The following is a 17,777-nucleotide window of genomic DNA, read 5'->3' on the forward strand; positions in this document are numbered from 1 at the left end:
AAGGGGAGCCAGTGTAGGGCTTGAAGGAGAGGGGAAGCAGATGTAGAATGTCTGGAGAGGAAGATGAGCCGAGCAGCAGCATTGAGAACAGATTGTAGTGGAGAGAGGTGAGAGACTGGGAGGCCAGCTAGGAGAAGGTTACAGTAGTCCAATCTGGAGATGACCAGTTAGTGGCATCCTGGGTGAGGAAAGGTCTAATCCTGGAGATATTTTTTAGGTGGAAATGGCAGGAATGCGAGAGGTGCTGAATGTGTGGTTTAAAGTAGAGGGAGGAGTCTAGGATAACTCCAAGACAGTGCACTATGGGGCTAGAGGTGATAGTTGTGCCATCAATGGATAATGAAATTGTGGGAAGTGATGTAGTGGCAGAGGGTGGGAAGATTATCAGCTCAGTCTTAGACATGTTAAGTTTAAGAAAGCGCTGGGACATCCATGAAGAGACAGCAGAGAGACAGTTGGAGATAGGGGTAAGGAGCGAGGGGGAGAGCTCAGCGGTGGAAAGTTAAATTTGAGTGTCATCAGCATAGAGATGATATTGGAGGTCAAAGGAGTTAATGAGTTCACCTAAAGAGGATGTACATAGGGAGAAAAGGAGAGGTCCAAGAACAGAACCTTGGGGAACTCCTACTGTTAGTGGAAGTGGGGGGAGGAGGAGTCATGAGAGGACACAGAGAAGGAACGATCAGAGAGGTAGGAGGAAAGCCAGGAGAGGGCAGTGCCATGTAAACCAAGAGAGTAAAGGATTTTCAGGAGGAGAGGATGGTCTACAGTGTCAAATGCAGCAGAAAGGTCAAGGAGAATGAGCAGAGAGTAGTGGCCCTTGGATTTGGCAACAAGGAGGTCATTGCTGACTTTCATGAGGGCAGTTTCAGTGGAGTGGAGAGAAAGGAAGCCAGACTGAAATGAGTCAAGGAGGGAGTGGGAGGAAAGAAAGGTGGTAAGGCAATTGTAGACAATACGCTCAAGGAGTTTGGAAGCAAATGGGAGAAGAGAGATGGGTCGATAGTTGGAAAGTATGTTAGGATCAAGGGTAGGTTTTTTAAGAATGGGAGAGACAAGGGCATGTTTGAATGCAGAAGGGACAGTGCCAGATGATAGGGAGAGATTAAGGAGGTGAGCCAGATCGGAGCAGGCAGAAGGAGACAGGTAGGAGAGGAGACGGGCAGGTATAGGGTCAAGAGGGGAGGTGGAAGGAGGGGAGGACCGGATGAGGGGAATGACTTCCTCTCCAGAAGCAGGGGAGAAGGATGTCAGAGTTGGTGAGACAGTAGGGGAGGGGTGGTCAGGGCAAGGAAGGGGAGGAGTGCCGAGGGTCTGATGGGATATGATGTCCTCACGTATGGATTCAATTTTAGATGTAAAGTAGGTGGCAAAGTCAAGGGCAGAGAGTGAGGAGGGGAGGCGAGGAGGGGAAGGGCATAGGAGGGAGTTGAAAGTGGCAAAGAGACGCCGGGGGTTTGAGGACTGGGAGGAGATGAGGTTCTTGAAATATGTTTGTTTGGAGAGAGACAGGGCAACACTGTAGGAAGAGAGAATGTTCGATATCAACCCCACATGAGCTGCAGTTACAGAGGATTTGTGATGTTAGATATGCCACATTAAAAATCTAGATCTAATGTCTCATTCAGGCCTTCAGGGTGTATCGTCTGTAGCTTATGCATCCAATAACTTTCTCTCAGGTGTAGTCTTCTATACCTATCCCCAACTCTAATGGTCTGTTCTATTAACTCACTTCCTGTAACTTTGATAGTTTGGGGGTCTTTATTATGACACTGACTGAAATGATGAGGGATACTATGATTCACTTTCAAGTTTATGATATTGCGTCTGTGTTCCATGATCAAGGTTTTTAAACATCTAGTGGTACGGCCAACGTACTGTAGCTGACAGCTACATTGTAATACCTAAATAACATACTGACTATTACAATTAATTGAATTGGTGGAAGTAATGGTTTTTAGCTATATTTGTTATAAAGGAGCAAGTGGTGCATCTCGTTTGATTACATCTGTAGCATTCTTTTTATTTGTTGTGTGAACCAATTTAAGTTGTCCTTGGAGTCTGGTTCGATATGAAGTAAACTAGATGCTAATATGTCTTTGAGGTTTCAAGCTTTTTTCAAAATCAATTTCAGGTGTGTACCAATAGTTTCATTTAGTGCTGTGTCTTGTTTTAATATATTAAAGTGTTTATTTACAATTTTTCAGATTTTTTGTGACTATTACATTTAGTAATGAACATGTTTGAGTTTTGGGAGATTTTGTTTGGAGAAGTGAGTTTCTGTTTAGTTTTTCTGTGTTTTTTAATGCCTGATCTAAAATGGTATGGTATCTGGATAGTTTTTCTCTTTGAAAACTTGAATTACAGTAGCTCTTTCGCTTGTTTTGAAAAGGTTTCTGTATTGGAACAGTTCCTTTTTATTCTTCTCAGTTGTCCCTGAGGTACTGTATGTTGTCTAACCAAATTTTTTTATGATTGCTATTATAATTTATATAGTTGTAGGTATCAACCTTTTTTCTATAGGTGCATTTTTCAATTCTGTTATTACCAATTTTTAAAGAGATATCCAGAAAGTTAATCTCACTATTATGGTAAGAGCTAGTGAAAGACAAATTATATTGGTTGTTGTTCAGATGTGGTACAAAACTTAGAATAGAGGTCTCATCTCCATCCCAGATAAAAAATAGGTTGTCAATATATCTCCCGTAGAGGATCAGATTTGCTCCGTGATCGCCAAACCATATATGTTCCTCTGCAAATGCCCCCATATATATGTTGGCATGACTCAGGAGCAAATCTGGTCCCCATAGCTGTTCCAAGCATCTGTAAATAAAATTTTATAGGGTTAAACACTGAAGCATAGCTATGCCATGACACTAGATGGTTTATGCCATTGCAATACACATCTCAGCTGCTGGGTGGCAGGTGCTTTGCTGAAGAATACTAGAAGTGGATGGAGGTGGCACTGTAGTAAGCCCTGGCTGATCGGTAACTCTGAATTCCGATAATGTAGATAAACATTTTGGCACAATACTGTATGCAACTGTGGATTCTTCATAAATCTAAGCAAAGTCTCTTGCATAATCAAGGGAATGGACACATGCCTTAGGGATCTCCTTGTCTGGTCATATCTGATGCAACCAAGGCCATTATAGTGTTTACTGATGTGCGTCTATTTAACATGCAGTAATTTCCTAATATCTCTAATGCTAAGCAATATCTGACAGTGCCAGAGATATATTTTGAAGCCATGAGTTTAAATGCACTTGCATGCTACACTGCCCTCTCCCCTCCCCATACCGTACTACACTGACAAAAGTGAAGTATCATTGACTGAAAGTCACCTATTCTACAGCTAGTAGTCTGGCCGGTCTGCTTCACCTCTGCTGCTTTTCCAGAGCACCGCAGGGGAGTAGAGTTTATAAAAGTTGGAAGCTTGAATCACTCAGCAATTTAAATCAGCTATGTAATTGCAAGTCTCATACAGTATTTTAAGGTTTCTTACAACTGATTTGTCCACAAACACAGTGGCTTTAAGTGCAGCAATGAATCCCTCTTGGCACTACTGGGTCCTTGCTACTTAGCTGCGGCAAGTGTCTTATTTTTAAAAGTTGCATCTTATTTGCTCTACTATTGAGGATACTAATTACCCAGTCCATGGCTTAGTGGAGGGGCCTGGGGGGGATGAGGGTCCACCACTGCTCCCATCCCTATTCTCTGTCAGCCCCTCTCCCCAGTGCTGGGTTGCAGTGGGACAGAGAGGCTTCCTCCACTGAGCAGCAGCAGCAGTCTCCTCTACCTGTATGGGGGTTGGGAGGAGCCATCACACTGATCGCATTCCCTCTCTGGATTTTTCTGGCTGAGGGGCATACAGCGCCCACCTGTGCTATACACAGTGCCTCTTAGCAGCACTGCAATAATTTCTTCTATTTTTTTCCTAAGGGGTGTGTGGTCATGCTTTCTGCAATTAGGCCATGCCCCCTGAAAATTACAAGGGCCCGTATCAGTTCTCTACGGGCCTGATTAGTGCTTAGGAGTGTGTGAACAGTGCTGACACACAGAGTGCAGGGCCCTGTGGGCAGCACCATAGCTTCCCCAAGGTTTCTGCATCTGGCTAGCAGTTTGCAGTGGAACAGAACCCTGGATCCAGAATCGCTGCATGTGGTGCCATCCAGAGTGTCCTCTGGATGCTCCATAGATGCACACTGCAGCCTCTTCAGCCTTTTTAAAGTATTGCTGCTTTAAATGAACAGCCGAGATTATTGAAATTGCACCTATTCACAGAACTTGCAAACTATTGTATATCCCAAAATCCTTTTGACTGAATCATTTCTGAAAGAGTTTATACTGTCCAAAATGTTTGCTGCAGATCAACTACAAAAATGTATTGCATCATCTGATAAAAGAATTACTTTAGACAATGGCTCCATTATGTCTACAAAATGAAAATATAAAGCAAGCAGGGATTTATAGAGTGCATGTAGGACACTATGTTTTCAGTGTGAGGGAGGATTCACTTACAAGAGACGACAGAATTTCCAATCTCTGTATGCTTTTTCAAAACTAGGTATACAAATTCTGTTCTACATCAAAAAAATGAAAGCTTCTTTGATTTCAGCCACAGCATCTTGCAATTCCAAGTTGAGGTTATGTACTGCACAGTGAACATAGGGAGCCTTTTGTTCTTTCTATAAATTTGAGCCTGAATACCAGAATAGATACCACTCATTGTTGCAGTATCATCATATTCCTGACCATGATGTCTGTCTATTTCTAAGCCTTTGCTCTCTATGCAGGCAATCATATCCTCTTCTAGACCTGCAGCACTCCAGTCTTTAACAGTATGGGAACCCAGAAACACTTCATTTATATTAACGCAAGTTGCCCTCAAGTTCGCATTTTGGTCAACAGAAACATATCTGATAATGTGACTCAGGTGTAATCTACTTTGGATATGTCCTGTGTTGTATCCATTGTAACAGAATAAAAATGCCTGTTTTATTTCTGTGACCATTTCATTCTGTACTTCTTTTGACATATTATCTATTTAATTTCAAATTTTTGGGCTTAGATATTTTACAAATGTTTGGGGTAACTGTAGTAATTCCTTCAGAACTGGATCATAATCAACAAGCAGTTGTATAATGGAGAGAAAATTGTCATTGTTGATAACTCCTACTTGTTCTCTGTGACCAAAGAAAGCTAGATTGCCATTGACAAAGTTAATTATCTGGCCCAAACAGGTTCTAAACCCTGCTTTTTAAGGTCAACAACCATCTTGAATGGTTCACAGCATACTGTATATCATTTAATGTGAATGAGTCGCTCAGCCATGTGACATGTAGTGTAACCAATTAACTGGGTATTTTTTTAAAAAGTCACAGAAATTGTTGATCTTGTTTACTGAATTAATAAGGTAAATAACACTTATTTAAGAGCATATTTGATAATAAACAAATACCCCCCGTGGGAGTCTGGTACCACTTTGTGGGCATGTCTAAAAGACCTTCTTAGCATTATCCCCCACAATCATTTAGCACTAAGTATTTTTAATTCATTTTTATAGAATCTCTGTTACAACTGACCTGCCTATAGCATCTCCCATTTCTCTTTACCCCCAGATATTATCCCCTCACTCCTGTGGCATACTCATGTAGGATCTCCCTATTTGCCTCCCTATATATCTTCCTATTTGCCTCCGTTATATCCAGTTCCTATATCTGGTTAACAAGTCTCCTATACCATCTTGCACACCAGTCTGGTTATACTACAGAGACTGTTTCATACAGCCACCATTGGTTCCATCCAATACCTCCAACCATCGGTCTCATCCAATGCTTCCAACATTGGACTCATATCAATTAAGTCCTTCAATTAATCAACATCGGTCCCAACCGATCAAGTCCATCAATTCATTAAAATCGGACTAATATATTTTAATAGTTCTTTAATTCTTCAACATTGCTATCAAATTGATCAAGTGCATTAATTCTTCAACATCAGATTCAAATCCATCAAGTTCTTCAATTCATCAGCATTGGTCTCAAACCGATCCAGCTCTTCAGTTCAGCATTACCGGTCACTCAGGCTCTACTCAACAATCCAGCATCATCAGTCCCAACCCGATTCTGATCATCTATACAGTATCATTATCTCCAGTTCTCATTCCTAATAAAGACATTGCATCCCTGTCCTCGTCCTCAGGACCATCAACCTCCCACGCCTGTTCCAACCCTCAGGCGTGACACTAGTTCTGAAATGTGGTATTGCTAAAAATATACATTTATTTACTGGAATACGTGTAGTGAAAAGAAGACCTAAAACATTATAAAAAAAAGTATAAAAAAACCCATTTATAATACAGTAATAGTTTAGCACAGTACAAAGACATATATTACTGCACTATACATTACACAGCTTTTATTATCATACAAGACAGGACCTTCAATTACCTGTAGAAATTATATACTAATGATCAGGTCTCTAACTATACCATTTTATTTCATTGATGTATTTGCCAAATACAGTATATCAATGAAGTATACTTAGAATTATAAAGGTTAGTTACCTTAATATTTCTATTTTTTTAGTAGATGTATAACTGATCACAAACCCTTTAGCATTAATTAAATTATCTCTTAATTTCTCTTTATCTATAAATTAGTAACTTTTTTAAACTTTATTGTTCCATAATTGACAATTGTTAATATTAGATTTGCAAATGACATTTTGGAAAATTACAAATTTATAGGTGAAAAATTACAGGTTATTGGTCTGAAACACTAAAGCAACATATTGTAGAACAGTGGTTTTCTCAGTTTTAAACCATCGTCAGATTTAACATAAATAAGGAGAAAAACAGACATAAAAAATTACCTTGAACAGAACCCTGAAAATGTCAAAATGGTTGTAATGCCAAGCACACACATTTAATTGGTACCTCTTGCAGCATAAATCTGCAGAACATTCATTTTACATTACAGATTCCTATTAGTGGATTTAAATACAAATGCATACTAATATTATATAGTACTAAGGGGGAGATTTAATAAAGCTGGGGGAGAGATAAAATTGGAGATAAATAACACCAACCAATCAGCTCCTAACTGTCATTTTTCAAACACAGCCTGTAAAGTGACAATTAGGAGCTGATTGGTTAGTGCTATTTATCTCCAATTTTATCTGTCTCCAAGTTTTATTAAATCTCCTCCTAAATTACATAGAGCCCCTGAGACAACGTAGTACTCTTTAGGAGCAGAGGGGTGGTATATGTAAGAGATATTTCTAAAATACAACAAATCTCTGATCCACAAGCCAAGCACAGATGACCGCCATCAAATCACAGGGGGTATAGTCTTGCATGAATTTCATTGCTATGCACTGGAGGACAGCAGTGCAAAATTACTGTTAAGAGGTAAATATGAAATATGGAGAGAAATGTGTCACTCTTTACTCTGTATGTATCTTAGTGCAGAGTCCCCTAAGAATGTCTGAGTCTTCCAGTACTCCAAGGCATGGAGCAAATAGGGTTACAAACAAAGCAAACACATATTGTGCCTCAGAGCAACACCACTTTTACCCCAGGAACTTCTAAACTGTTGATTTTACAAATGAAAAAAAATGGTTCAGAACTGACTCATTGCAAACAACCTATTCCTGGGTACGCTCCATTTTTGACTTATTGATAAACTACAACCAGCCGTGAGTTACCCAACTTCTTATTGTATAGATAATACACAGGGGAATCTGCGCTCACTGTGATTGGTTGTGACAGCTACCTGCGGTAACAGTCGAGTCGGTCCTGACTCGAGAAAACACATAAACATTAATAAGTACTGCGCTCAGCCTAAATTAGGTGTAATGGTTGAAAAAGAAAAACTTATGAGGTATTGTGCATATATTCAAATAAATCTTTACTTCAAACCAATCTATAATGTGGTATAAAATAGTTATAAAATACACTTGTTAAACAATTCCTAGTGATGCAGTCTCAAGCATTACTGATTAAGTCCAGAGACAGATCAGAAGTGACTAGTGAAATGAAATAAAGTTCAGAATCGCTTAATTAGTAACAGAGTGATGGTGATCTTGTATTTAACCTTGTTTTAACAAAGTTTGCTGAGAAGTATCAGTATTGTAACTTGTTATAGGAAAATTCCCCAAAGATGTCTCCTTGTCTTGAAACTTCACCCTTCTATCTCTCCCCTCTCCTATGTCTGCTCTGATATCTGCAGAACCAGTAATGACCAGTTCTCACACACACACTTGATCAAAGAATAGAGATTGCTCCCCCGTTTCCTGTGTCAAGTTACAGCCAGACTCTTATATGTGATCAACAAAGGCTCTGGGGACACATGTGCTAAGACGGCAAGCTGAACAACATCTAAGCCAAGCCTGTGATCTCCAAGGACCAATAAGTATATATAAATATATATATATATATATATATATATATACTGTATTTTGTGTGTAATTGAATATATATTGCTTTGTAGTTAATTGTAACAGGGTTATATATGTACTGTGTAATCCAACTTTGATAAACTGATATACAGATAACTCTATGGTTGTTTTATATTATATTATTTCATGTGATGATAGGACTTATATAATGGGAACTAGGATTTATAAAGCAAAGTATAAGAAATTAAAGGGAATAAAAGTGTTGCCTAACATTGGTGAGCCAGTCCTACTGCTTTAATTGTAATTTTATACTAGGATACAGTGAATGTGTTAATCTGTAGGCCAAATATTTGGTAGAAAAGCCAGGGATAGGTAACAAGTACACAGAAGGAAGTGTTACTAGTGTGTGATTATTGCAAGTCTTTTCTAGAATACTAGACAAAAAAATACAATTAATTACAGCGAACCTAGAAATATAAAAAAAATTCCTGGATACTTGGTTATTTCTTTGTCTTCACAAATTTAAAGATCTTTTCTCCGTGCAGCAAGTTAAGTCTCGGTGACTTAAGGGGATCAGCTTTACTACGGTGAGAAATAACACAGATCACAGACACACAATGAGCTCTGCAAAGGAACATGTAAGTATTGATTTTATTACTATTGGCAAATTGAGCAAAAACAGTACATTTAACCCTGTAATTCCCAACAAATACACCTCAGCTGAGATGCTATGGAACACACTGCTAGAGCAGGTTTTTACACATCATACTTTATGTATAAATAAGCGCAGTGTGTTCAATAAAAAACAAACGTTTGCTGATGTTAGCCAAACTGGTACATGCATTTGAGGATACAATTTGGAGACCAGAACATGCTGAGATGTTGGTGAATAACAAAAAGATAGATGCAAATTCTCATTGCCAGTGCTGTAATGAAAAAGTGAAAAAGGTGTGCACCCTAGAATCACAATTACAAGAGAAAGATTTGAGCAATATTGATAGAGGAAGGCAAATTTGTATGTACGAATCTCAATTGTTAGAAAAAGAGAGATATTATGTGGATGTTGATAATGAGTTAACAATACAGTACTATACACCGAGAACAATGAATTCAAAGATAAAGCAGAATCCAATGAAGCTTTAATTGCGGAGTTAAAGAAGCATGGGATATACTGTGCCCATACTTACCCCTGAGGGTGTAACACCCCCAGTGGGTGACCCCAGGTACCCTGAAGCATGTACATTAAATTATTCCCCATCACCCATTGGGAGTGGATCTAATGTTCATGCACATGTTGTGACCCTGTTTTTGAACTCAGCAATGGATGGCAAACAATACAGTCTGCTCCTATTCTCCAAACAGGTCAGAGTAACGGAACTGGATTGCTTACTCCCTATAGAAATTATAGCATGGAGAAGACACAATTCCTGTTAAAAATTCGTAAGGAAATCCCAGAGTATGACCCCAGCATAGACCCCTTTACCTCTTGTGATATATTTGAGGGACACTGAGAAACATTTAACATTGTTCCAGAATATCGCATGGAGTTGTTTAAATTATGGTTACCCACCCACCTTAACCAGAGGTATGCCACAACTGGGAAGACTACTACCAAAAATGCTATATTTCATGATAAAGAAGAGAGACTTTCTGCTCTCATGAAATTGGCAACATGTCATTGGGAAGTAGCCTCAGATATTCTATTTAACTTTAACCCACCATACATGATGAGCCTTTGTCTCTATGTGGTAGGTTTGAAGCCATGTATAGAAGGGTGACAAAAGATCACAGTACGGAAGCCCCACAAAGCATGATACGCATGTTTGTGGAAAGTTTTACGTACATTGACACAACAATTTGCTTAAGTGCAGCAAAAGAATCAATGCTTGCAGATGCAGTGATAGTTATAGAAAAATACAGGCAAGATTTATTGAAAAACAAAAGATCACTGAAAATCAGGAACCATGCTGTGGTAAACGGCAGATCACAAGATGGCCGACACACAACTTATGGTAACACATACAGGCAAAAAACACCTATTGAACTGCGCAGTTTGTCAAAGTATATAAAATTCTGTAGTGTACTGATAATATGTTGGATAGATAAAGAAAGGCTTCCTTTATAAAAAAATAAACAAATTTAATAACAATGTTGTAATGAACACATATACACTCCATAGACACCGGGAGTTGCTTACAGTGCACGGCTCACAGTGCGAGGCTCACATTAGACCGGTCTCCATCAATTCAGCAGACGCAGTGTGCTGAGCAGACAACCCCCTCCCGCCCTCAGTGCTCAGAGGTGAGGAGGGAAGCCAGATGCACAGCAGCGGGACCCAGGACCGGTGAGTTAGCTGACACACACGTGGTGCAGCCACACAATCGCGGTGAGCAGATGGAGAGGACAAGAACACTGTGAACACTGTCTGCCGATTCAAGGTGCCACTTCCCCGCATTGCCGATTACATCCAGGCAGGTGGGGGATACTGCAGGTCTCTCACCGAGCGGCAGACAAGGAACTCCAGCACACTTTTAAACATCCAGCACACTCATAAACAGAGTGTCTTCGATACACCTTGGGCTATTTGGATCTATCCAGCCATAGAATTTATAGATACAGTCACGTAAGCACCATTGGATGATTATAAGGAAACAAGACTTTTAGATTATTTATATCGCTACAACCGGCCGGTGAGCAATATAGTATCAATATTGTTTAATTACATTTAATACAGTGATGACATGCTCAACTATGAAATGTGGATAATATTATATTTAAATTGTAGTACATTGTAATTGATATGTGTTTATTACAACATTGTGATTAAATTTGTTTATTTTTTATAAAGGAAGCCTTTCTTTATCTATCCAACATATTATCAATACACTACAGAATTTTATATATATACTTTGACAAACTGCGCAGTTCAATAGGTGTTTTTTTGTTTACTGTCTAATTGTGCCAGAGGAGTAACTGGTTATATGAGCTAGCAGCGGTGTCAAGGCTTTAAGTAATCAACCCTAGCACTCCCCACTTTAATTGCACCAGGATATCAGTTCCCAATGGCTACTGGGGAACTGATTTTCTTCTTTTTTCTTTGGTTAACACATACAGGCAAACACATCTTACTCCTACAGCTCCACCACAGGAGAAATGGGGTAAGGTTCGTTGCCATGCATGTTTAAAGTATGGACATATACAATGTAATTGTCCACAAGGAGCATACAGAGAGTATGTAAACAACCTGGGCAATAATAATGGATTCAAAAAGAAGCCTTATTATAACAGACAGGTAGAAGACCCAACTTATATTAACCCACATACTCAAGCACAGATGTAGCCCATAGACCAGATGCAAAAATGCATTGCACTGGTGGGTATGCACACAGGACAAGTAGAAGAACCGACCCATGTGCAACCACATACATTGGGACCTCTACAAAAACAAACACAGAAATGCCTAGAGCATGTGAATAATTGCACAGTACAAAAGGCAACGGTAGCAGTTCGCACATCAGAAATCCCTACTGGAAGTCTGGTGCAACTAGATTGACGGTCAGGGAACCCTAAGGATCTGACTCCAATATGTGATCTCATATTGAATTCCTCAGGGAGACCCATATAATGGCCAGAATAAAAAACAAATTATTGAAATTCATGCTTGACACTGGAGCAGAAATTTCTATCACCAATGTTGAACATGATGTACATCCAGACAGCCCTCAGTGTGTGGTGATTGGATTTGATCACCAACAAGGGGGGTGAGAGCCCATAGAATTGACAAAGTCTCTTTAAAAATCAGCAATGACCTCACATTAAAAATCCCAATGTGGTATTACTCTGGTTCTGATAACATCATTGGAACTGATGTAATCACACAGAATGGGCTGATCTTAAATTTAGTGAATTGCATGTTATGGAGAGGCCCGAGAAATACAAAGGTCTGTGTGATAAAGCAACATCACCGAGGACCACCCATAAATGCAATTGATGACACTGCTAATATGGTAGTAATATGGTAGTACACAAATGGCCAGAGATCTCTCACAATATAGACCTTGAACCAATTGTGTACCAATACCCAGAACTATGGGCCCAAGGAAAAAATGAGTGTGGATAGATGGTTGGTGTCCAAGTGGACATAGAAGGTCCAGATCCACCACCTCAACGTCAATATCGTTTTCCCCCTAACGCCATGGAATCAGTCATAGAAGCTGTGACTGATTTAGAGTCAAGGGGGTGGTCATAAAGGGAATTCCAAGTGCAATAATCCTTCATGACCTGTTCAAAAGAAAGAGAAAAATACCTGGAGACTTACCATTGATCTTAGAGTTTTGAATAAGTACACCCCAATGTTGGCACAACTGGATACAGAAACACCATACAAAATGGTAAGCATAAATGGCAAAAGCCAAGTATTCTCTACCATTGATGTAGCCAATGGTTCCTTCTCAATATCATTGACAGAAGACTGCTGTTACAAATTTGCATTCATGGTGCAAGATACACAATACATGTTTTGTGCATTGTCCCAGGGATTACAAAGTAATCCCACATATTTTCATCAGACACTAGCAAAAGTGTTGAGTGTGTTTCACCACCAGATTGCCTGTTGCAATATGTGGATGATTTACTCCTCCATACAGAAACTATGGAGGAGCATTTAACTCATCTACAGGAATTGTTAGGCCTCCTTTTTCATGCAGGGCTCAAACTGAGTATTCATAAGGCAAATCTGGCTAAGTCAGAGGTCATATTCCTATTAGTTAAGATTTCTCATGGGACAAAAGGTATTATGGCTGCCCATATTGAAGCAATGGTCAAGTTTCTCAGGCCTGGCACCCTACAACACTTACGCAAGTTCTTGGGGTTGCACACTTCATGAGGGAGTTCATAGAGGATTTTGCAACAAACGCAAAGCCCCTTTATGAACTGCTCAGAGGTGAGGAACCTTCATTAAAAGACTGGGCAGAAACACAGGAAGTGGCATTTTCTACACTGAAAAGAGATCTTTCCTCTGCCCCAGTGCTAGCCACTCCATACCCAGAAGGTGAAATGGCCATTCAGGCCCATGCTGGCCCAGAGTCTATATCAGTGGTCCTGCTACAACAAGTAGGATCTGTAAGTAGACCACTAGGGTATTTCTCAAGACTCCTTTCACCAGTTGAAAGAGGTTTTGATGAGTGGGCAAAGAAACTTGCAGCCATTCATTATGCTGTCAAAGTGACTGAGCATATTGTAGGGTTCAGGCAGCTCAATGTGCAAACACAACACTCTCCATTAACCCTCCAACTCTGGGACCCGCTTCCTGGAGTCTCTCAAAAGAGGTTTGGGAGGCGAATAATGACCTCAGTGGATGGAATATCAAAATCTGTCACAAGGCTAAGTATGTCCTTTCCCAGTTGTTAAACACAACTGGAACAGAGCATGATTGTGGTCAGGTAACACATTCCTTTACAACACCATTCTTTAGACAGGTAGTGCAACCTGATGACAGAATCGTCTTTGCTGATGGGTCACGCTTTCATCTGGATGGGTCATATGTGACAGGATATGCGGTCTTAGATGAGACCACAGGTACGCAGAGTCTGGTTAGACTCCCAGGTCACCTGTCAGCCCAACGTGCTGAATTGGAGGCATTGAAGGAAACACTCTTCCTCAATCCCCTAGGGAGACATACTATATATAGTGCCAGCTCATATGCAGTGCGGTCTCTCACATTACATCTTGAGACTTGGCAAAAACGTGGATTTGTGGACAGCCAGAATAAACCTCTGGCACATGTTTCAGTTTTAAAAGAACTTTGGGAATGGGGTAAGAGCCATCCTGATGATGCAGCTATTATCAAAGTGGCTGCACACCAAAAAGGGAGCGATCCCCTAATCTTGGGTAACAATGCAGCAGATGAAGCAGCAAAAATGGCAGCAGTATCTGGGAACTTTCAGGATCCGGATGCTGAAACTTTGCTCTCAGTCCAGATGACAGTATGTAAAAAAGTCCTTGAAGAAGGACTGGTGTCATTTGAAGAGGAACAGGCAAAATACTCTGTTGTTATGACTTACAGAATTTCACCACAAGATCCCTAGTCTATCAGACAGGTTATACTGTGCCACTCACCAGGAGAAGGATTAAAACCTCTCTCTGCAGTACTCTCACATCTTCAAGTGGAATTGACAAAGCTCAATCATCCTTGGACATTCTGGCTGGGATAAACTTATCTCTCTTTCAAAGAGCAAATTATATTGGTCAGGAATGTTCAAAACAGTAGAAAATGTCACCCAACAGTGTTTGGTGGGTGCCCAAATCAACCCTCGGGCACCAGCTCTTAAGCTAGTGTTACAGCGTGTGCCTTCTGCAGAGGGGCCCTGGTAAACATTACAAATAGACTTCATAGGACCACTACCAGCTGGCAGCTGAAATTATTGCTATGCCTTGGTAGTAGTTGACGTGTTCTCAAAGAGGGTAAACTCAGTGGCCACTACAGCATGGGTTGTATGGGACTAGATTTTGTCATGCTGGGGTATCCCTAGAATCATAGAATCTGATCGAGGGACCCATTTCACTGGCAAGGTCATCAAAGCCCTTTGTGAAATTTTGGACATAAAGCAGCGCTTCCATGTTTCTTATCATCCCCAATCAGCAGGGATTGTGGAATGACTGAATCAGACTATCAAGGCCCGGTTAGCCAAGGCACTGTTACAGAAGGCCTCTTCTTGGGTAACAGCCTTACCCGCAATACTCATGGGTATTAGGGCTATGGAAGCAACCACCACAGGGATCACTCCATTTCAGCCCATGACAGGTCGAAAAATGCTACTTTGTTTCCCTAATGAGCCTATGATACTATGTTAAAAGTACAAAGACCATTGACAACAAAAAAAGAATCTTGAAGGAGGTGCAAGGTATTCTGGGTACATATTGATCAGGTGAAAACCACATGTACTGTTTCCACTCAATAGAATTTTAAAAAAATCTGTATAATCATATTTTTTTGCTTTTTTTCTCTCCTACAGGACAATGAGAACAGGTTGTTTAAAAATGGTCTAATATTTAAAAAGGTTGCACAGGATGATTTTTGATGTATAACATTTCTTTCTATTTTCACAGTACATCGAAAAGCAGGCTAAAGTGTATCAAAGAGCCCAAGACTTCTCTTATTCTCCTCAGCAATTAAAATACAGATTATTGTCAGGAGAAAAGGGGGTTGTTATATGGGTATTTGAAGGTTGAAAATTTAGGATTTCCAAGATTAGGGATATTTTTGGAGATTTTCATTGGAAATGAGAAAAGCAAAGGCATTGGGGCATATACAATTGGACATGAGGTTTAGCGAGTTAAAAACTTTGCGCACCTCGCACCCAATTCCGTAATACCGCAGGTATGCACGCTCCCGCTACCCACAGTATTAATTAAAAAAATAGTTGTCGCTGGGTTTTCAGCTCTGAAAACCCTGCGCCACGTAAAAAAATAAAAAACACCTACCTGGCAGGGGGTCTCTGTGGATCCCAGTGGCTTCCCCTCTCTCTTCTTATTGGAGAGGCGGCTGCTGGGAATCCCGTGGGCTGATGGGAGGAGCAAGGGCTGCTGGAAGATGTAGTTCTCCCAGCGCCCATTCTTAGGGGGCCACACACACAGCACCAGAGGTCACACACACACACTCATGCACACACACACACTCACTCACTCATACACACTTACATACACCACACACACTGATATACTCACCCTTCTGCAGAAGAGCCAGCTTCTGACGCTGGATGCAGAAGAAGATGCAGAAGACAGTGCTTTGGAAGGTAAGTAATTAAGGACTAATTAAGCTAATTGGATACTTTCAATTGCTTAATTAGTCCTCACGGGCGGTGCCGCAGGGTTGTCAGAGCAAGTCCCAGTGAATTTTCCTAAAATCATCGATTTTAGGAAAAATCACGCTTGCTCAGGAAGTGCATGCAAAAAAACCTCCCGGTGCGTGTTGTTTTAAAAAACCATGCACCTAAAAGAATAGCAAAAAACTCGCACCTGCAGGAAAAACCTTGCAGGTGCAGGTTTTTTGCTATTCTTGCACACAATTGAATATGCCCCATTGTAAGAACTTGAATGCTACCTAGTATAGGAAATAATGTAAAGTTCAGTCTCTAACTCTCGCCAAGACTAATGATGTGTGATTATCATAAGTGGGTGTGGAGGGACAGCTAATGCTTGGAGAATCTGTTTTTTGTCCACATAGGGAAATTAAGTCAACAACAGGATATCTGAAGACTGCAGAAGGATCGGATGGAAGAGAGGACATCAGATTTGGTAGGAAAGGTGGAGACATTCAAAAGTAATGATATCTCTTAATTTCTTATTCAGGTGCTGATGAGGCCCAGCTGTAGACAGATGATATTTCTGACAGATGACTGCATGGACGCTAAGATGATCGGACGGAACACAGATAGGAAGGACTGGGATACAGATGATCCAATACAGATGTCCAAGATGACTACACTCCAGAAGTGCCCCTCACCTAATTTTGCGAAGAAGATGACATCAAAGAAACAACTAGAGACTTTTAGTTTGATATCTTGATGGACATTAGGAAAGGGCCTGCTGCTTACATAGGAAGATGTTTTTTGTCCTTGCATAAATACTAAAAACAAGGTTTTTTTCCATCTACCTATGTTGTAGGAGAGAAATGCTGCTTCTCAACCCTTTCATTACTTCTTACTCTGAACTGTAAAGAGTACATTGTCATAATTCACCTTCTTTGATCATATTTTCATATAAACACTAAAATGGTGACATAAATATACATATGTCAGTTTATCTGTTGAGAACAGGCAACTGCCATCAGGGAGACTTGTTATAGGAAAATTCCCTAAAGATGTCTCCTGTCTTGAAACTTCACCCTTTTATCTCCCCTCTCCTTTGTCTGCTCTACTAACTGCAGAATCAATAAACACCAGTTCTCACACAAACACACACACACTTGATCAAAGAACAGAGATTGCTCCCCAGTTTCCTGGATCAAGTTACAGCCAGACTCTTATATGTGATGAACAAAGGCTCTGGAACACATGTGCTAAGATGGCAAGCTGAACAACATCTAAACCAGGCCCGTGATCTCCAAGGATCAACAAATATATATATATATATATATATATATATATATGTAAACTGTATTTCGTGTGTAATTGAATATATATTGCTTTGTAGTTCATTGTAACAGGGTTATATATGTACTGTTTAATCCTACTTTGATAAACTAATATTATACAGATAACTCTATGGTTGTTTTATATTATTTCATTTGATGATAGGACTTATATAGTGGGGACTAGAATTTATAAACCAAAGAACAGTATAAGGAATTAAAGGGAATAAAAGTATCCCCTAAC

Source organism: Taudactylus pleione, unplaced genomic scaffold, assembly GCF_031769625.1.
Source record: "Taudactylus pleione unplaced genomic scaffold, aTauple2 ptg000093l, whole genome shotgun sequence".
In the NCBI taxonomy this organism is placed as follows: domain Eukaryota; kingdom Metazoa; phylum Chordata; class Amphibia; order Anura; family Myobatrachidae; genus Taudactylus; species Taudactylus pleione.